The 21196-nt window shown below is 36.9% G+C and overlaps 1 non-coding gene across 1 annotated transcript; it reads right to left on the bottom strand.

Annotated features, from left to right (window-relative positions):
• Window positions 1-311: 311 nt before the first annotated feature.
• LOC141650758 (small nucleolar RNA R71) lies at window positions 312-418 on the bottom strand. Its single transcript, XR_012546774.1, has one exon. It is a non-coding gene; the product is annotated as a small nucleolar RNA R71 (small nucleolar RNA).
• Between the last annotated feature and the right edge of the window lie 20778 nt (window positions 419-21196).

The raw sequence follows: 21196 nt of genomic DNA, 5'->3' as shown, positions 1-21196 counted from the left end.
CACCACAACACTTAACCGGAAATTTCATTGCAAAATCCGCATTTATCCAATTAGTCGAAAGAAACCAATTTGGGGGGATGCCTAGTGAAGACCCTCACTCTCACATGGAGACTTTTTGTGACTATTGTGATGCTATTTCACAAACCGGTGTGACTCAAGACCAAATTCGATAGGTCTTATTTCCTTTTTCTCTAATTGGCACCGCAAAACAATGGTTGAAAGGCCTTGATAAGGCTACTCTTAGAATTGACTCTTGGAAGAAGTTGGCTCTAGCTTTCTACAAAAAATTCTACCCTCCGGAAAAGACTAACATGCTAAGAGCTCAAATTACGGGTTTTAAGCAAAGGGATGAAGAATATTTGTATGAAGCTTGGGAGCGATTCAAAGGAATTTGTCGCTCATGTCCTGATCATGGACTTAGCGAGTGGTTCTTGGTACAACAATTTTGGAATGGTCTTTATGAAGACTCAAGAAACATTCTCAACATGGGATCAAATGGTATGTTCACCGAAGTTGACGATAATCAAACTTGGAACAAGATTGAGGAAATGGCGGTCCATAATTCACAATATAGTAGACCTCGCAAAGCTACTAGAGGAGGAAAGCATGAAGTGGACTCCGTTACTCAATTGGGTGCTCAACTTAGTGCTCATATTGATACCATTAACTTGAAATTTGAGAAGGCAATGGCTAAACTTGAAGAAGCCTCAAAATCACCAAAGCATCATGTTAATGCCATGGTAGCATTTTCATCAATCCCAAGTGGGATATGTGAGAATTGTGGAACTTTGGGACATGACCAAAGTGAATGTAGGGGAACAAATGAACAAGTGAATGCTTTTCAAGCATACAAGAGTGGTACCCCTTATTCCATTTATTACAATGAAAACACCAAATTCCACCCAAATCTCTCATACAAAAGCCAAAATGTTCAAAACCCTCAACCAACATACACCCCACCTCCCATGAGAAACCAAAACCAAAGACCCTTTTTCAACCAAAACCAAGGTTACCAAAATCAAACTCCATACAATCAACAAAATGACCAAGGTTTTGATGTTCAAAAAGCGGTCCTCCAAATGCAAAAGAATCAACAAGAATTTTTCACTCAAATGCAAAAAGATAGTCAAGCAAAGGACATCACCATCAACAACATCCTATCCCACACAAAAATGTTGGAAACTCAATTGACCCAACTAGCATCTTCAAGTTCTCAAAGGCAAAAGGGGCAGTTACCACCTCAAAGTAATCCCCCAAGACATGAAACGGTTAGTGCCATTCACTTGAGGAGTGGTACGAGATATGAAGGACTAAAGAAGCAAGTTGAGGATGAAGTTGTGGAAGCTAGTGACGAAGAGGAAATTGTGCAAAGCTCCAAGGAAGGAGAACCAACAAAAGAAGAAGTTTCAAAAAAACGTGAAGAGAAGGCCAAGGAGAAGGAGCCCATTGTGATTAGACTTCCATTCCCAAGTCATCAAGCTAAACCTAAGTTTGATGACCAACTTGGAAAATTTATGGAAATTGTGAAGAATTTGGAAGTCTCGATTCCTTTCACAGAATTAATTAATCACGTGCCGGCCTATGCAAAGTACATGAAGGACATCCTTACAAAAAAGAAGTCGATCCGGAAGCTTGAAACTATCGCCTTCACTAAGGTGAGTAGTGCAATCCTTCAAGGGAGTTCACCTCCGAAACTTAAAGACCCGGGAAGCTTCTCAATACCGTGTACCATTGGCGACACCACGATCAACAAGGCTTTGTGTGATCTAGGAGCAAGCGTGAGTGTTATGCCGTATTCGGTTAGTAAAAGGTTAGGGATGGGAGAGCTTAAATGTACCAACATCATACTCCAAATGGCCGATAGATCGACGAAGACACCGTTAGGGATATGAGAAGATGTTCCCGTGAGAGTTGGGAAATTTTTCATCCCGGTGGACTTTGTCATTGTTGACATGGAAGAAGACTCCAATATTCCGATCATTCTAGGTAGACCTTTCTTGCACACCGCGGGTGCAGTGATAGATGTGAAGCACGGAGAGCTTACTCTAGAAGTGGGAGACGAGACCATTACTTTCAATCTTGACAAGACCATGAGAGCTCCCCGTTTGCATGAACCATGCTTTATGGTTGATCACTATAGCCGGAAGGATGATAGGAAAAAGTCGGAATTCCAATGGAAAAAGAAAGTTGATGATGCTCCATTCAAAGAGCAAGAGAATAGCAATAAAGAGAGCTTGAAAAGCTCACTCATGACAAGTGAAGAAGATGGCCTCATTGGCCAAGACAAGAAAGAAGAAGAGTTGTCTCTATCAACTCAAGAGATTTTTAATGATCAAGTAGACGAAGTTTGTGGTCTTTGGGATGATGAGTTCGAAGGGATATTCAATCCCTACATTGGTAATGCTATGAACCAAGACCATCATGGAGAACAACAAGTGCAAAGACCTATTGAGGATCTTTATCATGACAATGAACAAGCTTTCGACTACTTCTTCAAGGTGTTGAGTAACATCAACAACACCTTGAACATGCCCTCTTGACATCTCACATTGGATGAGAGTTTGGTGGAGTCCTCCCTAAACCACCATTTGTAAATATTCTAACTCCCTAACTTGTATTTTAATTTTTACATTGCATCTTTGTCATTTTTTGGATTTATATTTTTGTGCCTTGATCAAAATATTCATCATTTTTTAGAGAAGTGAGGGAGGGACTTATGATTTTATTGATGTGTAGTGCTTTGACTTAGTGTGAGGATAGCAATTGCCTAGGCTATTCATTCCTTTGTAGTGCCCCTACAATGAAGAACACGAGAATTGAAGAATGGAAATGATACGGGTTATGCAGTACCCACGGATGGACCTGAATACGTCTAGACAAGGAGGAATCCGAGCGTCTTATGAGGGAATCCGCTTGTACTGATGAATCCGAGCGTCCAATATCACCAGACGCTCGACTGGCTGAGCTGTGGAATTCAAAAAAATGGTCTGTCACAGAATCCGAGCGTCCCAGTGAAGAATCCGCTCGTCTGATAGAAGACGCTCGACTTGCAGAAAAGACGCTCGTCTTTATGCTGTTGAAATTTAAGGAATCACCCTGTAACAGAATCCGAGCGTCTTTCAAAGAATCCGCTCATCCCACATTGAAGAATCCGCTCGTCTTTGGACAAATCCGCTCGCCTGTAGCGTCTTTTCCTGAAGAAAATCGTGCAGAATCCGAGCGTCCCAGACCCAAATCCGCTCGTCCCTGCTGCTATTTCAAAAATTAACGGGTCTTTTAAACCCTTATTCCCTCATTCATTTTTATTTCTTCTACATTCAAACACTACCCAAAACTCAAAAACCCCAAAAACCCTCATCCTCTACATCAACAAAACAAGATTTCCTCAACCAAATTCAACAAAATCAAATCCAAACTTCCCCACAACAAAAATTAATCACTCCTTTTACAACAACAATTGATTTAAACACCAAAATCTTCAACCTTTGAGTCGATTTTTAAGATACAAAGCAACATTCTTTCATCTTAAATCGATTTGGACATAACTAAAAATTGAAGATTTCAATCTCTCTTTGGTGTAATCAACAATGGCAAGAACAAAAGGAGGTAACAAGGCACCCCCAAAGAAGACACTTTTAAAAAGGCAACAAACTCTTCAAGCAAAACAATTGTCAAAGGCATTGGTAGTCCATGAGGCAAGGTTAGAGGTTCAACAAGGTCCCCCTATGGAAGCTACAACATCAACAACTCCGGTCATTGAGCAATTATCTAATTATCCGGAGGTAATTTTTACTTCCGACTCTCATAGGGATAAATTTGTTGTCTTTGCAAAGAAGACCATTTTGCCTACAAAATTTATTTGTGAAGATGCTTTGAAAAAGTTGGGTGTTCTTGAACAAACCAAAACCTTCTTTGAGGCTATGGGGTTGGGTAAATTGTTTACCATGAAATAACTGACATACCCCTCCCTCACAATGGAATTTTTGAGTTCCTTGAAAGTTACAAGGGTGGAAACTAGAACCCATATCGAGTTTCGTCTTGCAAATGTCAATAGACGCATCACTTTTGGTGAATTGAGTAAGATTTTAAGCCTTAGTGATACCCCGTACTACCAAAAGATCCCCGAAAAGTATGACCCCGCTCCTCTTTGGGAGGCAATTTCCGGAAAGAAATTTGTGTGCTTTCATGATTGTCGTGCTCCATTAGTCCACCATCCGGGCATTAGAGTGTGGCATAAGGTCATTGGGAATACTTTGATAGCAAGAAATGGCATTAATCATCTAACCAAGCTCGATTTTGTTCTTCTTGAGTCGGCCTTGAACATAAGAAGGGGATATACTAAGCCATATAATGCTCTAAGACTTTTGGTTGAAAGATGGCTTAATGTCGATTGTGGTAAAGAGGGCACCGCTTTTATTGTAAATGGAGGACTAGTTACCTATTTGGCCAAGCACTTTGACCCAAACTTCAACAATGACAAAACTTATATGGCGGTCAAAGGAGGTCATCTCATTGATATGGACACCATGATTCACAAGTTTACATGGGTCAAGCATGCTCCTCTTGACGCCAAATATGGGTGGTTAACCAAAGAAGCTAGGTCCTTCACTTTGCCTTCAAAGATTGGCCGATTGAGTGTTCACCGACCCAACTACCTTCTTCCACTCTCCGAGGAGACCGAGTACATTATTCAACAACAAAGAGGCGAGATTGATGAGCTCTCCTCCTCCATTGTCACACCACCCTACCCATTTGAGTATCACGAGTTCAAACCCAAGGATATCAAGGTAGGAAATGATTACTTGACTCTACTCATGAGGGAAATGCACAAGCAAGCTTACAATGATAGAGTGGATGCTTACAAGGCCCAATATCCTCCCCTCCTACATCTAGCTAGGCAAGGACTTCTTGATCCATCATGTCCTTTGCCTAGTTGGGCGGATAGGGAAGTTTTCTTTTCTAGCACCTCTAGTGGTGGAAGACCGGGTGGAGAGGAGATTGTTGATGAGGGTGTTGATGAAGAAGGTGAAGAAGAAGATGCTCAAGAAGAGGAAGAAGAAGAAAGTGAGGAAGAGCAAGGAAGTGAAAGTGGGAGTGGAGATGACTCCACTTCTATGGAGGAAGATGATGATAATGATGATATGATGGAGGATTAGCAAACCTTGGAGGCTCCTACATTCTTTCACCCCTCTTATGGTTTGTCTACTTCTTTTATTTTCTTTATTGTATTTTGATCATTTGATTGTGGAGTCCTAGCAACATGGAGGACTAACACCTTGGCCTCATTAAGGTGTTCATATTATTGTTCCCACTTGTAAAATCCAAAATGACAATTTGTAATCTCATGCATTGCATTCCGTGTGCATGAACTACCCCGAAATTCAAGACGTTAGAAATAATGTCTATTTTGGTTTGGGGAAGTACATGCATATGCATCGGGAGGTAATCTAAATTACGCTCTCCGCCATAACAAAAACCCATGCATCATGTAGTGTAGCTTAGTATAGTTTGCATTTAGTTTAGAAATCATGCATCATGCTTGCATAATTTCCTATCGTATTGGCCATTGAGGACAATGCCCATACTAGTGTGGGGATGGGAAATTCTAACTTGACTTTTATTCAAAAATCCAAAAAAATCCAAAAAATTCGAAAAATCCAAAAATTTGAAAATTTGAAAAATTGAAAAATCCAAAATCATGTTCTTTCCCTTTGTAGTGTAGTCTTGTATATATTATTTATATATATTGTGTTTATCTATCCTTGTTCACATTGATCGACTACGCCACATCCGAGACATGAGGATATTAAAGACCGCATGGTATGATCTTTCCAATCTCCTTTTTCCTCTTTATGTTAATGACTATGTGGCTTTATTTTGATTGATACGGTAAAAACAATGTGAATTTAGGATTGCATTTAGATTATTTGGCATATTAGTTGGTAGAATCATATGCATTAGGATGTATAAATGCTAGTTGCATCATGGCATATAGTCGCATGTTAGAAAAATTTTGTGAAACCATCTATTTGGGAAGCTTGACAAGTGTATATAGGCCCTAGTAGATGCTTTTTCTTCTTAAAACTTTGCTTGTTAGAATACTTGTAAAACACCCTAGGACGTGTCATGCTAGTATCCTTTGACCCATGGATTAAGGCCTAGTCAAGAGTACCTTGTGGTGTGATAACTCCTTGGCTACCGTTTATTCCAAGGCGACCCTTGAAACCATGCAACCATCATTCATCCAAGTTCTACCATACATTTTGTCATCAAAGGGAATAGGCACAAAAAGAAATTATTCAAATTTGAGTTCAAGAAAAGAAAAGAAAAGAAAAAGTTTGCAAAATGCATCAAAAGAAAAGAGGAGTAACAAAAATGAAAACTCCTATGCTTCAAATATAAAACACCCTCACTACATATGGGGTGACTTTGAAACTGTTCAAAAGAAAATGCAAAAACTTGAAAAGTTGTCAAGTACTGAAATGCCAAAAATCAAAAGAAATGGCAAAAGAAAGTGTTCTCAAATGTTATATGCCACAAGAAATTGGGGGAAAAAACAACAACAAAGCAAACTCCCAAATGAAACTCAAATACTATCGATCCCTTTATCCATCGTATCGATTTTTGTGCATGGTAGAGAGAGGACGACCCTTCTTCTTGTCTAGGCAAGAAGGGGAATTCCGCGATCCTCCAGTGTTTCTAACACCATAGGGAGTCTATTCTTGACAAAAGCATTTAACGATTGAGGACAAAGGTACCCTAGCTTGACACAATTTGGAGGTGATTTATTGGTATCCTTCTAGGCTTAGTAGTTTGAAGAAATTGCATCTATGTAGGAGTGTGTACCCTTGAATTGCTTCCCTTGTAGATAATTTCCATCACTTAGATGAGGAAAGTGGCTATTCTTTTGTAGATGCATCCATTGCATGATTTTGTGTGCTTTAATGCTTGGATGTGTCGCCATTTTGGCAAACCCACCTTGCCTTGCAAGAAGGCATCCTACCTCATGGTTGTCTTGTTGTGAATTGAAGGGGCAGAGTGAGACCCACTAATTGTCTCATATCGGCTATGCTATTAGGTTAGTTTAAATAACGGTCCTAGTTTTATCACCTCTTTACTCGGGACGAGCAAAAGTTCAGTTTGGGGATATTTGATGTGACCATTATTTGAGCACATTTAGTCCCCGAATTAGCCTCGTTCCTATGCTTTTTAGTGCATAAGTGGGTCATTTACCATCTTTAGTCCTTTGTTTTGCATATTCTTTGAGGTTTTGTTTCCTTGGTAGGAGAGGAGTGCAAACCTTGCATTTTCATGGCAAAATGGAGCTAAATTGATCGAATCTAATGACCAAGCATCAAAGAGAAGATAAGACTAGAAGGCCTTTGTACATATTATAGTAGATGGGCAATGATGAAGTAATCCTTGCATCCCCGACTAAATCCCGGAGGATTATTGGAAGAAGAAAAGAAGGAAAAGAAGCTGTGACACAATCCGCCCGTCCAAACAAGAAGACGCCCGTCCAAGACGTGATGAATCCGAGCGTCTTTGCAGAAGGGACGCCCGTCCAAACACTCCACAATCCGCTCGTCCAGCCCAACAATCCGCCCGTCCATCCACCAGGAAATCCGCCCGTCCCGACACCTTGGACGCTCGGATTCCCTTACAGTCCCACACGACCTTTTCTTCATGCTCCATGAAAGATGCGCATATTTATGAAAGATCGGCAAAAAGGAGACCGGCATCTCTTTTGAGAGGAGTGATTCCTCAAGGACTTAATCGTCATTTAAGCCCTTAGTAAACTCTAATTTGTGTACCTAATCCCCACTATAAATACCCCATTAGTCTAATTAGATAATCATGTTCTTCTTATCAATCCTTAGTGTAGTTTATATCATTCTAATCTCTTCTTAATCTTGTAATCAACTTCTAATCAAGTCTTAATACAAATCTCATTTCCTTAAATTCTCTTTTGTTCATCTTTTATTTTGGGTAATTGAAGATTATTTGGGTTATTATTAGGAGATTGACAACCTTCCAATCAATCATCAAGTACTTCTATTATTCTTTGCTTTATTTTGGAATCATTAGTAGGTATAATCCTCTTAATCCCTTTTTAATTATTGTTAATCATCTTCATTTATTCATCATGTTTTGCTTTGTTAATGTGATTGACAACCTTGTTAACATGTCAAAATTGATAATGAGTGAGTAGTTTCCTTAACTAGGGTTAATGGGTAATTAGGGAAAACCAACATGAGGGATGATTCATGCTTAATTTAATATGTTTTCATCGTTTATTTGCTTGCTTGTTGTGATCTCAACTTATGCACATGTTATGTTTGATGAAATGCGAGCCTATGAATCCTTGCATTTTTTACCCATCACTTACCTTTTCAATGAGACTTGTAAGACATAAACCAACTCGAGTCTCATTAGACCATGCATATAGTTGAGTAGGGAGGATTAAGTCGACTTGTAGGTGTTGTACAATCTAATCGATTCGGCTCCGGGACCCAAACCTTCCTAGGATTGTAAGATATAAACCAACTCGATCCATCACAACAATAATTGCTTGCTTATAATTTGAGAATATGTTTGTATGATCAATTCCCATGAATCCCCTATGACCCCATGACACCCTAGTACTTTTAATCAATTGTTTACATCTCATTTTAATCATCTTGCTTGTTTATTTTCATTGCTATTTTGTTTAGTGATCTTCTCATCTCAACCCCAAATCGTGACACCTCTAGACACCGCTACTTGCAATCGAAAATCCTACATCAATACCCGTCCATTGGGATCCGACCTTGACTTGCCTCTTTACTAATAGTAGAGTTGTTTGTGAAGTTATAAATATGGTTTTGGTCTAGGTGCTCCTAACGACAAGTAACCAAAAAAGTAAAGCTCCAAGTGAGTTAAGAACCCGACCATTTCCCATGCAGACTGTATTAGCGAAACCCAACCCAGGTTTAAGCGATGAAAATATTTATGAATTGTTCGAGGCTCGTGTAAAAATGGAGTTGCAGCTTTTCCCGGGAATAGACATAACTTCAATCGCACTCGTAAGTTGCTATTGTTCGCTTGAAATACTTTACAATTTTCTTTGCCATTGTTCTATTGTATTTTAAAAAAAAATGAGTCATACTAATATCCCATAAGTCCATTATTTTTTTGTTTTATTCCAACTACTAAACCCGTTTGTACCTCAACTTATATATACCCATAATATATTAAAAAAGTTCAGATTAGGTCAAATTAGGATAAATGGCCATTTAACACAATGTTGATGTTATAATTTCTCAATGTACTTTCTAAACATTGTAAATGTACTTTTTCAACATTCATAATGTACAAATTAGGTCAAGTTACAGCAGTTCTAATTGGTCATTGTTGTAATTTCTCAATGTTAATATTGTAATTTCTCAATGTACTTTCTAAACGTTCTAAATGTACTTTTTAAACATTCACAATGTTAATTTTGTAATTTCTCAACGTGGGGAATATCCAATATGCATAAGAGCAGTTGCAACTATATGCACACGTTAGGAACATAGAACGTGAGTCATACTATCATTCCATGTCTGCATTCTGCTTTTGTTTTATTGCAACCGCTTGATTCGACTGCTTGACTCAAAGGCAATTTTTTTTGCGTTTGTATTAAATGAGGTCACTTTATATTGCATTATCATTTTATACGTGTGCCTCACGATTAGCCAAAATGTACCCTTCCAAGAGTTTGACTGTACTTATGGTTGTATGTCCTTTATTTTGTAATGTCAGTTTTTTTTCCCAATTGTACACGAGAAACACTTCTTCTTATACGTGGTTGACCTGGTGAGGAAGCGTTTCGTCATTCTTGACAACTCACTCTCAGAAGAAGACGCCATCAAGAAATATGATGTATCTCCACTGTTAACAGTATGTTTGAATTTGACACATTCTTATTGTTCTATTGAATTAGGACTATTAGTCGCGCTTAGCCGCTTAACACTGCTTTAAAATGTTTTGTCATAGATTGATGCTCTTGGAAGGTTTTTGGGTGAGAACCCAAGAACTTCTGATTCTAGCAACGTTGTGTTGGCTATGGATCCTATTGTTGCAAAGCTTAGTTGGAGAAATAACTACAATGTTGATGACTGTGGTATATACACAATGAGACACATGGAAACATTTATGGGATTAATCTCTTGGAAATGTTGCCTGATGAAAAATGATGTGAGTGTTGGTTCTTATTTTTAAGAAATTCATGTTCATTGTGTCTTGCCTATCTCGTTAATTGTTGGCTTCTGTTTTGCAGCGGAGCGTGCTTAAAGTGTTACGATATAAATATCTATGCACATTACTAATGTTCGACCACAACGATTGCCGTGAAATTGTCGCTGATCATGCGAAGAAGGGACATTTCTCTAAAGCTAGTGATTACATTTAATGTTCAAATATTATCTACGCAGTACGTTAGAATTTGTGTCTGATGACACCCATGTTCATGTAGCATGATGTTTTAAATTCTAGTGTATGTTAGTATGTTTAATGATGTCCAATTGCAAAGCAAAATGTTCAATTTGTGAACCAATGTTTAGTTGCACCTAATTAAAGTACTTCTTTGTCTATTTTTAGCGTGCTATTTACTTGAACGTTATTATTTTCTTGAATACCGACTTATGATGTACTGAATTAGCAAAATAATATAATGAACATTTCAGGTCTGCTTTTAAATCTCTTTTATAAAACAGTACATGCACATTATCAACATACGTAATGAACATTTGAATTAAATTGAAAACACATTTATTTCTATTATACATTGAAAACAGGAAAATAGGTTTAAAACAACGTCAAAGATCTATCTATAGCGACATCATAATCTAAGTATATGAATGAACTTTTGAAGTTTTCTATCTTATTAAACGATCACATGCATTACAATTTAATTAATGTTTCATGTTCTTTTTAAAATAATTTAATGTACCTTTAAATATAATATAATGTACATTTTCCAAACAGTGCTTAATGATATTTTAGTTGCACCTAATTATCATAACATGCACATTATGAATATAGATAATGGACATTTTAATTAAACTGTTTACATACATTACATAATATTTACAGTGTAAACAAGAAAACCAGTTTAATAAACTGTCAAAGATCTATTTTTAATCCCGTCCCCAAAAAAGGGTCACTCGCCCCCTCTAGGGTGTCTTTTGGTCTTGCGGCTGTACAAACCACACATAAGGGAAAGGATTTAGGGTTGGATTAGGCAGATCCGCGGTAGCGGTCTGCCTAATCCAACCCTAAACCCTTTCCTGTACCGTTTTAGGATACCCGGCCCCCTAGTTTTAATCTCGTCCCCAAAAAGGGTTCACTAGCCCCCTCTAGGGTGTCTTTTGGTCTTGCGGTCGATCGAACCACACATAAGGAAAAGAGTTTAGGGTTGGATTAGGCGGATCCGCGGTCTGCCTAATCCAACCCTAAACCCTTTCCCGTCCCGTTTTAGGATACCCGGCCCCCTAGTTTTAATCCCGTCCCCAAAAAGGGTTCACTCGCCCCTCTAGGGTGTCTTTTGGTCTTGCGGCCGTTTGAACCACACATAAGGGAAAGGGCTTAGGGTTGGGTTAGGCGGATCCGCGGATCCGTGGTAGCGGTCTACCTAATCCAACCCTTTCCCGTCTCGTTTTAGGATACCCACCCCCTAGTTTTAATACCGTCCCCAAAACAGGTTCACTCGCCCCCTCTATGGTGTCTTTTGATCTTGCGGCCGTTCGAACCACACATAAGGGAAAGGGTTTAGGGTTGGATTAGGCGGATCCGTGATAGCGGTCTGCCTAATCCAACCCTAAACCCTTTCCCGTCCCGTTTTAGGATACCCGACCCCCTAGTTTTAATCCCAATTAGAACTGCTGTAACTTGACCTAATTTGTACATTATGAATGTTGAAAAAGTTCATTTAGAACTTTTAGAAAGTACATTGAGAAATTATAACATTAACATCGTGTTAAATGGCCCATTTATCCTAATTTGACCTAATCTGAACTTTTTAAATATAAAATGGGTATATAAAAGTAGAGGTTCAAACGGGTCAAGCTGCAGTTGGAATAAACCAAAAAAAGAGAATGGACTTATGGCATGATAGTATGACCCAATTTTTAAAAAAAAAATACCGCCACTTTAAACTTCTTCTCTTTAACATCTTACTACTTTTCGTTTTCCCTGTCAATTAAATTGTAGCTGCACGTTTTCTCATTCTCAGATCGTTCACTTACTCTTTATCGCTCTCTATCGGAATGCAGGTTATACTCTTTGCCTTTAATTATTTGCTAAAAACAACTGTTTTACCTTTCATCTGCTTCGAATTTTACATAGTTTCCTTAGCTATTAATGTTCGAAGATGTTCATTATAAATCAGTCCTAATATTATTTCTCAGGTGCATCAATATGTCGGAATTTATACGCATTGTTTCCTAATGATTTTGATGTAGTTTGTTAATGTTTAAGGATATACATAAATTTGTACGCATTGTTTCCTAATAATTTTGATGTTCTTTGCTATGGCTTAATATTTAGGATGTATTTTCTTCATGTACTATCTTAATGTTTAGCATGTACTTTCTGTATATCTGACCTTCATATCTGTATTTTTAATGGCTTTATATTTCCGTCTTATATGTTTTTTTTAGCGCTTAAAATTGAAGAACACAGATGTCACTACGGTTGTGCAAATCAGTCCTGATTCACCTATTGTTTGGCAACTTCCATCGAGATTTACCAAAGACTCTTCTTTTACTGTGATAATTGAAGTTTCTGACAGCCCTACAATAGGAGTAGTACATCATCCTAGCATTTGTCATACTTTACATACAGTCGACAAAAACTCTTCTTCTGTTGCGATAATTGATGTTCCCGACAGTCCTACAGTAGAGGAGATTGTTAATCATCCTAGAGTTCGCCGCACTTCGTGTAGCCTCCTAAAAAACACCTCTTATCCTTTGTTGATTGATGTTCCTAACAGCCCTATTGAAGATGGGATTGTTGATCCACCTTGTAACTGGCCACGCATTAAACATATTGTGAGGGACAAACATGACATTCTTAAGGCCACCTTAGGAACAAGCTGTGCAGAAGTGCCACCGATAGAAATTCTTGCTCATTTAACTGAAACACCTATTGAAACATCATATCAAACAGACCAGGTTTTCAGCAAACCACCCACTTCTGCTAGCAAACATATAACGGCTCTTCGTAAAGTGAGAAAATTGATTGATGAGAGGAATAAGGATGCACCTACAAACGCTGCTGTGTCATTCAGTTTAGGTGTCTTCCCGGAATATGAGAACTCTTCTGTTTATGCTGCACCAGAGGGGGGTAAAAAAAGAAAGAAATTGTCTGCTGATCGTCCACCTTTATATCCGAAAATAGGGAATCAATATCATTTTAGTAGGAGTCCTTCCTGTGAACCTCTCCTTGACTTTATTGATGACACCAATCCCTTAATACCTTTGACATCAATGTAATATCAGATTTCAAATTATGTGTTCACTGGCCAGGGCTCTGTGGATAACGCTTGGTAATTACATACAGAAGTTTTAATATTTTACATTCATTTACATAGTTCATCTTTACATATCTGCTGTTAATCATAATTCTGTTACTGTTTGTGTGCAGCAATACATTATTTGAGTTCAAAAATAATGTCCTTGGTTGGGATCAACTATTGTCGTTAAAGCCGTATCTCTATATCTCAAGCTTTGTCATAGATTCTTGGTCGGCATACCTAAACTACAAAGAAAAGGATGAGAATCCAACCAATCTCACACGATTCTTTTTTAGTACACTTACATATGTAAGTTTGGTCATTATTTTCATGTATTTCAGTTTAATATTTCCAAAATTTTCACATTACTAAAATTTTATCTTCATTGTGCAGTTGTTATTAATGAAGAACACATGTGCTTCTATTGATGATCATCGTTACAAACCTTTCAAGCGTCACATCGAAGTAGAATTAAATGAGTTTGAGTGGATTGATCTACCATCCATTGAACTGGTCAGTCTGTCACTTCATTTAGTAATTGAAATTAAATTCAGCATTACTGTAGTAGTCTATTTGAATAGAAGTCACTGAATGTACTATCAAAGTTTTCAAAATGTGCTATTACTTAACATGAAATTAACCTTTACCTGTCAGTGACCTTACAATTGTTTCTTTCCCTGATGCTAGTTCTTCTTCTCTATTGCACTTGAGAATCATTTTGTGTTGTACGTTTTCGGCCTGCCAAGGAAATGTCACATGATTCTTGACAATCGCATTAGAAGGGGAAGTGTCTTAGAAGAGTATGGTGATAGTGTACTTGAACTGGTAAATTTACATTCTCCTCAAATATGACTTGTTTTCTTTCACTTGCATTGGTAAATTCATGTACATTATGGTTCATCTCGTCTAATTTTAATTATTGTGTTACAGGGTGATGTTTTTGCACCGTTTTTGGGTGAAAATCAATCAACTATGGAGAAAAGTAATATAGTAATGGACATGGATCCTACAATAGCAATGCTTCTATGGAGAAATAACAAAAATATTTTTTACTATGGTATTTACACCATGAGGCACATTGAAACATTTAAGGGAATAACCAGTTGGGACTGTGGACTGTCCAATATTGATGTGAGTTTTACATTTCAATTGTAACTTATTTAGATCAACCAAATCAATGTTATCTTGCCGGTTATTAAATTCTAATTTCATTTTTTTTTTGCAGATGAGATCGTTGACAATGTTGAGATTCAAATACCTATGCACGCTAATAACATTTGAGCACAACAAACATCAAAACAATGTTATTAGACATGCATTAGTGTGTCATTGACACTCACAAAAGTACCTGAATATGATTTATTAGTTTTCTTTTGTACTGTCGACATATCTGGCGTAAGTTGATGTCTATTGGGTTTGCTGTATTGATAATGTACATTTGATCTTTGGCGTATGTACACCAAAGTTGTACTGGATGTGCATTCATCCCAACCTACTTGGTATAATGTTCATTCTATAATGATCAATTGTCCATTTTAAGGAAAACAAATGTACACCAAAATCGATGATATTCTTGCTTTAATATGAGAATGTTCATTTTAAGGAAAACAAATTTACATCCTGTGTAACTTTTCCGCTTTAGGATCTCACAATTGATTCAATTAATTTATATCGTGCGTGGTTGGATTGCAAAGTGGATAACAAAAAAATATACTCCGTATACACTAATATTTAAACAAATCATATGAGAAGAGCGCAGAAAAGAGAAGGGAAATAGCAATATTCGAAATTGAGTAAATATGTACAATTAGTATTTTAATTTGACTATTACTTCTATTTCATATGTTGCACACAATTTTCCTACTTGCCTCAATTACCCCAACACACGTAAATCTAGGGTGGACCTAATAATACCTATGGTGCAAGTATAGCCAATTTATGTTCAATTATAACACGATATTAGGTGTAAATCTAAAATAGATAAAAGACATACTTCTTTCAAACCAACTTTACAAAGAAAATACTTCTTTCAACTACGAAGTATTAGGTAACTTCTCCATAAATTTTGATTATACTCCACCTTCGTTTTCAATACTTCTTCATTGCCAGGTAATCACGTTCATTTAGTAACTTGTCCTGAATTTCGTCCATTGTTTTGGTGTATTTCTTAGGTTTTTATATTTGGTTGATTTAAATCAATGACAAAATCACCTGAAAATCCTGCCCCTTTTGTTGATTACATTTTCGTCTTTTTCAATTTAATGGGATGTTCATGTCAAGTTTGCTAAACATTTGCAAATAATCTCTAACTGTCCTCAAGGGATAAAAATAATATACATTTCGTTTAGATTTGTTAATTATTGATTACAATTGTGTGAGATTTACGTGTGTTGAGGTAATTGGGGCAAGTAGGAAAATTGTGTACAACATATGAAATAGAAGTAATAGGTAAATTAAAATACTAATTGTACAAATTTACTCAATTTCGAATATTGTTGTTTGGAATATCTGGTATGAAATTTAAAGAACTGATTATGGTGTATGATGTTTTAAAGTTTACAGTATGATGTTCTAAATGCTATCGTTCAATGAACATTTTGGGATAACCATTCTTAATCTCTTTACAGAGGAAAACATGTCATTATTTTGCTTGGGATTGGTAACAAATTCTGAAGAGGAAGACAGAAAACAATTCATTGAACATCATCTTGACGCAAAAAAGACAATGCTAGGATGGCTATTTAAGGACGCCATAATTGCAGGGGTGGAGGACAACCATGCAAAAAACACAGTACTACAAGATGAAACTTACATGCTACAAATCTTTCAAAAAGTTAATCAAGCTGACAAACATAACATGGAAGCAGTATGCAAGTGTTGGGCTAAGATGTTTATCTTACACAATGAGTAAGTCCGTTTAAGAGAGGAATATGAAAGGAGATTACATACAAGCATATCATTTGGGGTTAGAATGACTACCAGGGATAATGTAGTGGTTTTATGAAGGTGTCTTTGTTACTTGACAGACAATCTCTTAACAAGGAGGACATTGCACCTGTTTCAATATCATTTGGCACCTGAGTTAGGAAACCTTGTTATTGTAGACGGTGAAAAAAAAGATGTTGACTCTATCCTGACATCAATTTCCCTACCAGTTGTCGAACTTGCTTTTATTCTATTAAATCAAACCGAGTAATACATATAAACAGTTGAGGTACATTTGAATATAAGTTTTATAATTATCTCATACCCCTTGTACCTACTGTTGCTTTTCAATGTCCATTCAGAATATAAGAATATAAGTACATTCTCTTATTTGTTAATGATATTTCATTATATTGACGTAGTACCTTTTGTAATTTTTGGATCTTCGATACATCATGAAAAGAATTGTCCCATCACTGTATTTACAATGTCCATTACGTGCATTAACAATGTACCTTTTAAATTAACAAATATAAATTAATGCATTTAATAATCACACTCTCACATGCAAGTTGTAAAATAATTCAGGTGAAAAGACACCACTATTCATGATAATTTGATTGACAATTAAACTTAATTTAATTATATGAGACATGTGTCAAATGGCAGTTGTAAATTAATGCATGTGAAAAGACAAATAATACTACACTCATAAATTGTAACTTCTCCTATTCTTATCTAAAGCAGTTTAAATATAAAACTCACTATAAATACTTGTCTAAACTAGTGTGCTAATTACAAAATCTAAGGAATAATCATAGAAAACCTCTTCACTCCCTTGAAAAGGTACTCTGGTTTCTGGTTTTTTGTTCTTATTATTTTTTTCCCTGCAAAAGAAATGCATATCTTTATGTAAATAAGTATATTGAATATTATTGCATCAATAATGCAGTAATCGAATTCAAATATGCTCTACAAAGATTGGTAATTTATTTCGTACAAATAATAGTTGATATATAATGTATTCCTGCCATTGCCCATTGTCATGCCTTTATAGGAACATTTATTTTATTGCTAATGTTCATAGGAAATATTGTTGTCCATTTTGATATAGCATATATAAAATGTGTTAAATGTTAATGACAGTAAACAAACAAATAAACGACATAATACTATTTCATTAATATTAGAAATATTTACAAAAGTCATTCAAGCCTATTTCATAATCAGTTTAAATATAAAACTCACTATAAATACTTGTCTAAACTAGTGTGCTAATTACAAAATCTAAGGAATAATCATAGAAAACGTCTTCACTCCCTTGAAAAGGTACTCTGGTTTCTGGTTTTTTTTGTTCTTATTATTTTTTCCCTGCAAAAGAAATGCATATCTTTATGTAAATAGTAGCCTATATAACATTCTGATTATTTCATTTATAAGTATTATTTGATTAATCAGTATGTTTTTTTTATCTTGCGAAAAGAAATATATACTTTAGTCCCCAAACGAATTAAAAGTTGCTTCGAGTCTGAAAATCAAACTGCATTTGTGGCTGGAATGTTTTGCCAAAATTAAGTATAGTAGATATTTCAATCTGGCAATGTGCTTAATATTTGCAGGAGAAGATTATTTTACCTTTTGCTGTAATCTGTTTTCACAATAACATTGTTTGCCCTTTGCATGATTATATTATTTCAAAGCCCACGTTAATTTGTTTTACCCTATAATATGGCCTTAAATATGGTTGAAGTTGATACTTCCCATAATGCCTTAAGTTTATTGTCACTCTTTTTAAAATACGTTTATTTTTTGTCTGAACCAGAATATGAGTTCCGTTACCGATGTACAAATAATGTCGGATATCGAGCAAAAACTCGCTGACGTTGAGTATGATCTCGCTGAAATGAAACGCGAAAGAGATTCACTGGATCAACATCGTATTGAGATGCTTGGTAAAAATGAAGTATTAGAACAACATCAGGAAGAGCTGTACGAGAAACTGGACATAGCTGAAGTGAATGCAAAGTCACTACAACAGACGTTGGACATTGCTGAAGCGCAGATGAAGTTTATCACGGCTGAAAGAGACGGCATAGCCCAGCAAGTTGAAGTTAATACACAAAAACAGTACATAGAGGCTGACATGGGCCGTCAGTTTCTCACCGCTGTCACAGCTGTACGAGACTCATATGCTCTTGTTGATCGTGAAAATACTATACATTGACCAGCAGTCGTGAAGGCTATGGAATTAATGGACGGTTACAAGAAACATCTAAGGGAGGACTTGCTAGAGGGTGAGAGCAGTGTTCGTGGCTCTGTTTGCAGTAAACCTAGAAAGGGTTAAGAACTTTGATGTTAATTTATGTATAATTATATTTCTGCGGTTAAATTTAGAAACATATGCGTTTTCATTTACTATTGTCAGAACATATTTGCAGTTTATTATCAATGTTTATTTGAATCTAAATTATTATCATGTACCTAAGCTTTAACGTTTTAGAATTGAACCTTTCAAATTTGAAGCCAGTTACAAGAGTGATCGACTATAATGTACCTTCAACATTTTACAAATGTACATATTATTATGTAACGATGTACCTAAGCTTTAAACCCGCATTTCATCCTAAAATTATCCTCTTAAAATAAGGGAATGGGTTTAGGGTTGGATTAGGCGGATCCGCGGTAGCAGTCTGCCTAATCCAACCCTAAACCCTTTCGCGTCCCGTTTTAGGATATCCGGTCCCCTAGTTTTAGGATACCCGACCCCCCAAAAAGGGTTCACTCGACCCTTCTAGGGTGTCTTTTTGTCTTGCCGCCTTCGAATAAGAAGCAAGGGAAAGGGTTTACGGTTGGATTAGGCAGATCCGCGGTAGCGGTCCGCCTAATCCAACCCTAAACCCTTTTCCGTCCCGTTTTAGGATACCCGGCTCCCTACTTTTAATCCTGTTCCCAAAAAGGGTTCACTCAGCCCCTCTATGGTGTCTTTTTGTCTTGCCGCCTTCGAATGAGAAGCAAGGGAAAGGGTTTAGGGTTGCATTAGGCGTATCCGCGGTAGCGGTCCGCCTATTCCAACCCTAAACACTTTCCCGTTCCCTTTTAGGATACCCGGCCCCCAAAAAGGGTTCACTCGGCCCCTCTAGGGTGTCTTTTTTGTCTTGCCGCCTTCGAATGAGAAGCAAGGGAAAGGGTTTAGGGTTGGATGCGGATCCGTGGTAGCGGTTCGCCTAATCCAACCCTAAACCCTTTCCTGTCCCGTTTTAGGATACCCGGCCTCCTAGTTTTAGGATACCCGGCCCCCCAAAAAGGGTACACTCGGCCCCTCTAGGGCGTCTTTTTATCTTGCCACCTTCGAATGAGAAGCAAGGGAAAGAGTTTAGGGTTGGATTAGGCGGATCCGCGGTAGCGGTCCGCCTAATCAAACCCTAAACCCTTTCCCGTCCCGTTTTAGGATACCCGGCCCCCCAAATGGGTTCACTTGGCCCCTCTAGGGTGTCTTTTTGTCTTGCCGCGTTCGAATGAGAAGCAAGGTAAAGGGTTTAGGGTTGGATTAGGCGGATCCGCGGTAGCGGTCTGCCTAATCCAATCCTAAACCCTTTCCCGTCCCGTTTTAGGATACCCGGGCCCCGAAAAAGGGTTAACTCGACCCCTCTAGGGTGTCTTTTTGTCTTCCCGCCTTCGAATGAAACGCAAGGGAAAAGGTTTAGGGTTGGATTAGGCGGATCCGCGGTAGCGGTCCGCCTAATCCAACCCTAAACCCTTTCCCGTCCCGTTTTTGGGTTGGATTAGGCGGATCTGCATTGCCTTCGAATGAGAATAACAGAAAGGAACATTTATACTATTGACAATGTTCATTTGCAAAGTAATTTCTTTCTAATGACGTTTATAAGATCTATTTATGTCAGTTTTAATTCTAGTTGTATAAATATATGCAATGCTTCATAGTTAAAAATTAATTTAAAAATAACCGGAAATAAGCAACATACATCATTTTATCAATATTTAAAAATATTTACAAAGCCATTTAAGGCTTACAAAAGAAAAGGAAAACAAACATAAAAAAGCCAGTAACAACTAAATAAAAACTAAGATTATAACATAAGAAAGGGTTCACTTACCGCTCTATTATTTTTAACACTTACAGTACACTAGTAACTACTACTAACTACCTTCAAGAAAAAAGAAATAAAGAAATAAAAGTAGTAGTAACCAGTTTCTAGCTCACTCGTTTCACAATACCAGTATTGTAATACGGTTTCGTAGGAGCATTTGTGAATTGTTAAATCTTCTTGAAGTTACGCCCAATTTCGTCCGTTATACTAAGGTGTTTTCTTTTCAATTTCGTTTCTTCTCTATCATAATTCTAATATAATGTTTAATTTGAATCACTTAATTGTACAACAGCAGTATAATTTTGATGTTTTGATTTTAGATATTTATACTGCTTCACTGTTAAAAATACATTCGGATTAATGTGCCTGAATTATTGTTTCGACATTTAGAAATACATTCGCATTGTTCTTCCACAATTTTAGATCTCTGAAGTATTCTTTCTACATTTACTTTCTAGTTGCTGTTAATTTTGTATTTTAAATTGAACGTAATAATATAATGTTCATTCAGCTTAAATTAATGTGCCTATTGTTTTTAATATAGAAATTGTTCTGAATCATCTAAAAGTACATTATCTTTGTGACTAATTTACATTTCCTAAAATTAGGTAACTGCTGATTATCTCTA

The sequence above is a fragment of the Silene latifolia genome, chromosome 3 (genome assembly GCF_048544455.1).
Source record: "Silene latifolia isolate original U9 population chromosome 3, ASM4854445v1, whole genome shotgun sequence".
Taxonomy (NCBI): domain Eukaryota; kingdom Viridiplantae; phylum Streptophyta; class Magnoliopsida; order Caryophyllales; family Caryophyllaceae; genus Silene; species Silene latifolia.
This window is presented reverse-complemented; position numbering and strand designations above follow the sequence as displayed.